Source organism: Physeter macrocephalus, chromosome 7 (assembly GCF_002837175.3).
Source record: "Physeter macrocephalus isolate SW-GA chromosome 7, ASM283717v5, whole genome shotgun sequence".
Taxonomy (NCBI): Eukaryota; Metazoa; Chordata; class Mammalia; order Artiodactyla; family Physeteridae; genus Physeter; species Physeter macrocephalus.
Window position 1 is genome coordinate 81761455 of NC_041220.1, and position 7731 is coordinate 81769185.

The following is a 7731-nucleotide window of genomic DNA, read 5'->3' on the forward strand; positions in this document are numbered from 1 at the left end:
ACTTCCAGTACCATGTTGAATAAGAGTAGAGAGGGGGCTTTGTTCCTGATCATAGGGAGAAAGCATCTAGCTTTTCAATATGAAATGAGATATTAGTTGTAGGTTTTTGGTAGATTTTTTTTTTTTTTTTTTTTTTTTTTTGGTAGATGTTTCTTATCATGTTCACAAAGTTCCCCTTTATTCCTGGTTTGCTAAGAGTTTTTTTTTTTAATCATGAATAGATATTGGATTTTGTCAATTCTTTTTCTGCATCAATGATATAATCATGTGGTTTTTCTTCTTTAACCTGTTGATGTGATAGATTAGAATAATTAATTTTCAAATGTTTAACCAGCCTTGCATACCTGGAATAAATCTCACGTTATCACAGTGCATAATTCTTTTTATGTAGCATTGGATTAGATTTGCCAATATTTAATTCTGAATTTTTGCATCTATGTCTCTGAGAGATTTTGGTCTTGAGTTTTCCTTTCTTTAATGTCTCTATCTGGTATTATGGTAATACTGGTCTCATTGAATGAGATAGTAAGTTCTCCCTCTGCTTCCATTTTCTGGAAGAGACTGTAAGGAATTTGCACCATTTCCTCCTTAAATGTTTGGTAAAATTCAATAAAAAAAACCAATGGGTCATGATGCTTTCTTCTTTGGAAGTTTATTTATTATTGATTTAACTTCTTTAAAAGATATAGATCTATTCAGATTATATTTTTCTCCTATATGAGTACTGTTAATTTGTCTTTCAAGGAACTGGTCCATTTAATCCAAGTTATCAAATTTGTGGTAAAGAGTTAGTCATAATATTCCTTTATTTATCATTTTAATGTCCATGGGATCAATAGTGATGCTCCCTGTTCCATTTCTGGTATTAATAAATTGTGTCTTTTCTCTTTTTTCTCAGTTAGCTTTTCTAGAAGTTTGTCAATTTTACCATTTTTTTTCCCCAAAGAAGCTTTTGTCTTCATTAAAAAAATTTTCCTGTTTTCAATTTCATTGATTTCTGCTATAATTTATATTATTTATTTTCTTTGCTTTAAGCTTATATCACTCTTTTCTCACTAGTTTGCTAATAAGAAAGCTTACATTATCGATGTTAGATCACTCTTCTTTAGAAATATGTGTATTGAATGCACAATCAGCCAAAGAATGGCACATTTATATCATTTGACTAATTTGGATGAACTCAGTAGACTAATTGTTTTCTATAAGATTATACAGCATCTGATTCTAAAATTAATTTCAGACATCAATTTTTACCTTAAGATAGTCCACCTGCTACATGGATGACCCTGAGATTTCAAATGGTTTGAGTCATATTTCTACTATATTCTGAAATCTGAATTTTTCTATTGCTTTAATTTAAATGTGTTAGTGGTACTTTTGTGATGTTGTATACGATGTGGAACTTACTGTCTTTCTTTTCTTCTTCTTCTTTTTTTTTCTATTTTTGCTTCATGACCTATAGTCCACCAGCATAGTAGAATTCTATAACACCTGTTTGGTTCATAGTCACTGAATATTCCTACCTTTATACAATTGAAATAAATGTGGAAATTATTTGAGATTGAAATTAAGATTGCTAATCTACAGTTTAGTATATGAAGCTAAGTAACCTAATATTTTATCAAATACGATAATTACAATTATATATTTCAAAGTAATATAATTATTTTCAACTAGTGGCATGTGCGTGTGTAATTTTTAATTTAGTACATAACATAAATGTAGGTAAACCATTTAACACAGAAACATTTTTTCCATTTGTTGTCAGTGATATGCATCTTTTGACTAAGACTTTTTCTAGATGATGATTTAACAATAATTGAAATGTACTAATAAAAAAGTTAATGAAAATTTATTAGTGACATATTTTTCCCCTTAGGCAAAACTTTTTAGGAATTAATTATTCATTCTATTTGAGCAGTGAGAGATATATTTACTTAAGGAAAGAGTCTTATGTTATAATTTCCTTGTAATTCTGTTCTAAGATCAGATTCAGTTACCAGTATTGATCTAATCGGCAAGTTAAAAGAACAGAATGAGTCAAAATCTCACCTGTTCTTTTCCTTTTTTTGTGTGTGTGCCCAGTCTGTTGATTATGAAGTTAGTATGATTAAGAGTAAGCTGGAAAATAGGACATACTGAAGAGGCTGATGCCAGAAGCCACTGAAGTCATCCTCTGAATCATAAGAGCATCATCTTGAAAAGGTTTAAGGGGAGTATTAATGTTGCCCCTGAGAATAATCAGTAGCTGCTCACTTGAATTCACATTGTTCTTTTCTGGAAGATTTTATGAGCATGTATGACCAAAGTACCCTTCTTTGGGGAAACTGCTTCTAATAAGAGGCAAGGTAGCAGATGTATAAAAAGCATGTTAAATCCGTTTGCTCACAGGGTCACCAGAAGATCAGAACTGATTATCCCATTAGGAAGTCTAAGCTCATCCAGGAAATGCCTAACATTTTCTTGACTAACTGATTTTGTCAAATACATGACTACATTCTGTTCAATTTACATTTACCACTGACAGATTTTGTCACTGGTCATTGGAAATAGCATTATTTAACTAGTGCACAGTGTCTGGAAGGGTGGGTAGGTACAGTTAATTGTCAAAAATAAAAAAGAAAACTGTGTTAGAAATTAATTATAAACACATAAGAATTTTCAGTGGTTGATGCAAAATAAAGATTTGCTCTTTTGGTGGTACTATTACAGTCAATGCAGAGTCACCTTGGATGGATGCTTGGTTCTCTGGAGTTTCTTTATTACCTGGCCTCCCACAGTCTCTCCTTTCTAGTACCCTTTCTAAATTTCCCTGATCCCTGGAGTCTTGGAGCCATCTGGAAGATTGTCCTCCCTGCTGGATTTGTCTTAGGATGGCAATAGTGGATCTCTTTGGACAGTAATCATCACAGTCTTCTATAATAGTAGATTCTGTAGAATGGAGTATCTACAAGATAAGCTTTTATTTGAAAGTGTTCAATGCCTTTCACAGAATACCATCAATACAATTTTGTACTAAAAAACTCCACTTTCGTCAGGGTAAGGAGAGAAAAAATAAAAGAGGTGAGAGACAAAAATCTCTCTTCTGTTGCAATTTTTAAAAGAGCCCTTAGAAAGAAGGTTGTCATTGTAATCTGTAGCAATTTTTTTATATTTGTATATATGGCATTTGTCAAGGTATGGGTTTTGTGGAACAATGGAAACATCCTATCATCCTTTTTTGACCCAATAATGTATGAGAGTAGCATTGACATAGATACACTACCAAATGTAAAATGGATGGCTAGTGGGAAGCAGCTGCATAGCACAGGGAGATCAGCTCGATGCTTTGTGATGACCTAGAGGGGTGGGATAGGGAGGGTGGGAGGGAGGCTCAAAACGGAGGGGATGTGGGGATATATGTATACTTATAGCTGATTCACTTTGTTGTACAACAGAAACTAACACAACATTGTAAAGCAATTATACTCCAATAAAGATATTTAAAAAAATGTTCCTAGGAACTAGATATCACATAGGAGTAAAAAACGAGAATGACTAAAGCAAGTGGGAGTGGAAGAGACCAATTCATGTAACTGTGTTACATGAATAGCATGTTTTAGAAGTAAAATACCTTGTAATGGTAATTCCTATACATAAACCTTACAATAGCAAGATTTTTTTTGATGTTTTAGTTACTAAACACTCTCTATGCACAGCACTTTTCTATGCTAGAATATGCTAGCCCTTCCTCTCCCATTTTTTTTGAGTAATACTGATATATATACTATCAAATACATAAATGTAAGAAGGATGAAATGCATCTTTAGGTTTGTTAACAAGCCTTGGGGTTAACTGCTTTTTTGACTATAAAAATGAATAAATACTGGAGAAATGTAGAAAAATGGAATGGAGGGAGGGGTGAGAGGCAGGTGGGAAAGACTTTACAATTAATAAAAAAATAAATTTTAGCATCTCTTTTTAAACACGGAAAACCTTGCTCATAAATCAGTAGAACAGTGAATATGAGGCATATTATTATGATATATTAAAGTAAGAGATAAAAGTGGATAAAGCAATGAAGCCTCTCTTAGCTAAATGGTTAATTCATTTAACTGCTGAAGAAGTAGTTTGCTAATGAGTAGCTGAGAATTGAGAGGTAATTGCATAAATCCCAATCTTATTGGTATGTACAGCTGATAGTCTCATTAAGAAATGGTCCCACAGGGTCAAAGTGGTGAATATGTGAGATTGAAACAGATAACTCCATTAGTTCACTATGCTTTTCACACATTGTGCATGTCAAAACAGTGTGAATAAAAGGATCCATTGCTTGATTAATGCTTATGGGAAGGAGAGGAGAGTTAGGATAGCTTACATTAGAAAACCTAGGACTCTTTAGGAAGAACTTCAGAACTATAATGGCAATTATACTGAAGAACGATTCAATAATAAACAGCTTGTTGGTTAAGTGGTTAAAAACGCCAAGAGACATTTAGTAAGTTGTAACAATTAAATCTTAGAAGAGCCCCTCTTGTACTGTTACACTAGTAAGCATCTCACTCACTCAACATTACAACTAGGCTGATCTTACTTCTTAGGAAAATAGCTAGTGAAAAAAAATCCCATTGCACAGATCATAATGTAGGTAAGTAAACTCAGAGTTCGCTCTAAGTTGGTAGGTATGACTTACGTAGGTTAGGAAAGGGCTTTCCCTAATTCTGGTGTAGAAGAGACAAGCTAATTGTTAATTGAACCCCATCATTCCCCCTCCTTCCCCACCTCCTCCCCGAGTACAAAGCCTACCCACTCTTCCCAGAGCCTCCTTTGTAGTTAAGTGGGGCCATGTGATGGATATCTGATTGATGAAATGTAGGTGGAAGTGATGTATGCCATGTCCAGGAGTGGCCCATTCAAGCCTCTCATGTTTTTTTCCATTCTCTCTCTTCCTCCTTCTGGCTAGATGTGGACTCCCAGGAAAGAAGAGTCCAGAATTTATATTGGTCTCTGAATTGCTGCATGGAACAGGACTTGCCATTGTTATGCACTGAGCTTTCTAGGAGCGAGGAATAAAGTGTACTGTGTTAGGCCATTGAGATTTTTTTCATATAGTTCATATATTTACCCTAATATAATGAGAATCTCGACTTTCTTTAGTGATTATCTTTTATTCATGTACCTACTGAAGAAGTATATATTGTGTGATCTCTATATGTCACAGACGTTGCTAACAAGTAGGAATATAAGCTAGAAGGTGGCAAACAGGTGGAAAACTAACATTAGAGTTTAGGCATTTCTGCAGTGTCCATGGGCCCAGGATTTTGTTGTGAGGCAGTTTTCTTTTTTTGTTGCAAAAAGCTTTATTATTTCCATTTGGTCCAAGGCTTGGGAGAGGGCCCCAGGGTGGTTAAAAAGCTGCCTAGTGGCTGCAGAGCGGGGCTTCAGGCAGAAGCCCTGTCACCAGAGGGCTCCTCAAAGGCCGCTGGGCTCTGGAGGCGCCTACTCCTGTTTGATGGTGAGCCTTTCAAAGAGATACTTGCCCAGCCCAGCCTGGGGACCAGCCAGCCTGCAGAAGTGGGTCAGCTGGTCACCCATCTTCTTGATGAGTTTCACCTCCTAATCTAGGAAGTGGCTCTTCAGGAAGTCACAGAGGTGGGGGTCTGCGAGGGTAGGACCCAGCGTGCGCAGATCCAAAAGGGTCTGGTTCAGGTTCTTCTCCATGAGAATGGTGGCTTCCATAGTGTCCTGGGTTTTACCCCATCATCTTGAGATGGCTTCTGCACGTCCTGGAAAAGGGCATGGCTGCTGCGCTGGTTTTGCATTTTCAAGAGATGCTCGGTGCCCTCGTACCTCTCCTTGGCCAATTCTCAGAAAAAGTGGCCTACGCTCTCCAGAGCCACAATGTTGAGGTTGAAACAGAAGCCTAGAGAGAGGTAGGTGTAGGAGGCCCAAAGATGCATGTTGACCAGGAGGTTGACAGCGACCTCCACCTTGGTGGAGTAATTCTGACGAATCTGGGAGCTTATGGTTGATTGGTAATAAGGAGTTAAGCTCAAAAAATGGTGTTGGCTGGTCCAGGTGACTGAGGATAGCTGAGTGGCTGATTCTGAAGGTTGTGACTGGAAAAAAGGTTGGAGGGTGGTTGGAGGCTGGAGTAAAGGGCGTCCCTGTGTCTGTTCTGTCCACACACTGTTGAAGCAAGAGAGATCCACGGGACCACTGAGTACATTGCTGAGGCAGTTTTCTTGAGCCAAATTCTTTGTCTCCTTGTATTCAAAGAGAATTGAGCACTTCTTTCCTATCTAGATTTATTATTTGTACTATTGATATAGGCCAAAATTTAAGTTCTGACTCTAGAGAATATTGTTTTGCAATAGTTATTTGCTTTCAGCTTATATATATTAACTAAAGATTTTGCTTTTTGTAAAATTCACATTATAAAGAACTCTTCTTCTTTGTCTAAGAGTCTGTCTTTCTTGACACAATATTATTAACCAGACATAAATAAAGCTTCTTATCACTACCCCAGATTCACAGTGTTATAAATAGTTGTAGGTTCTATCCTTATTTACTTTCACTTAGCTTCATTTCTTCTCTTGTTATAACTTCTTTGTGCAAAGATTACCACACAACAATGGAGACTTATAACATTTCCAGTGAGATAGTGCCAGGGTAAAAATTACAGAGGATCTCAGTCACAAAAACCTCTTCCTTTTAATGGAAGCAAAATCTGTGATAGATAATAGGAAATAGAGGGTGCATTTGTGGTCAGAAGTTTAGTTATTTCCCATCCTTGACATGAATTTTGCATTCAATTGATGGAACATTCAGATCCAGACTTCTGATATTAGGTTGATGATGAATGTGTGTGGTATTTTACTTCAGAAACAAGTGATAATTTATGAAATGAAAAACTTATGGTAAAAAAGCTGCAAAACATTTTAAGGACTAATTCTTCTTGTCATCAAGCAAATGACCTGCTGTCCTGACCATGGTAAATGAAGTCTCCAATAGAATAAATCTGTTGCATTTGATCCCTTTAGTCCAGTGATCCAGAAATTTGGGAGGGAGTTAGGGAGCTATTTGAAAATCTGATAAAGGATAAACATCTTCACCCCGGAAAAATACAGAAACACACCACACTTTATGTATAATTCAGGGGATTCTTGATCTGCCAAGGTCAATGACTCCAATATAATTAAGAATTCCTACTTTTGTGCAAATAGGCTTGGAGAATCTGCCTTTCAAATAAGCACAAGACCTTCCTAAGACCCAATGGGTCATTATTTGAAATCTCTAGTGGAGTATGAAAAGTAGAACATTTTGCAGCATGAGCCACTGATTCAGTGCTTTTCAAACCTTCATATGCATAAAATTCATCTAGAGATGATTACCAACAAGGGAAGATTCCTGGGCTGCAACTCCAGAGATTTTCATTAAGTCATTCTGAAGTGGGAATCAGGAATCTGCATTTTAAGTACTTAATCTTAGTGATTCTGATGTACATTGCATGTGGGCTACAATCTGAGAAACCCTTTTAAGCCTTCACTTGGAAGTCCTTCAAACCCCTAGACACCAAGACAACTACCTCTCTGCATACACGCTTGGAGCTCCTTATGTGTCCTGCTTTTCACAAAGAGCTTGCTTGGGCTCAGCATCTTTCCTATTTTTCGCTCTCCCACAGTGAACAAGATACAATATCCCAGTGAGCAGTGTTTTTGCGAAGCTAACATGTTTGGCTGACCTAATGTA

At 36.5% G+C, this 7731-nt stretch overlaps 1 pseudogene; it reads right to left on the reverse strand.

Moving 5' to 3' along the window:
• Positions 1–5478: 5478 nt before the first annotated feature.
• LOC112063480 (ferritin light chain-like) lies at positions 5479–6208 on the reverse strand (annotated as a pseudogene).
• Positions 6209–7731: the final 1523 nt, after the last annotated feature.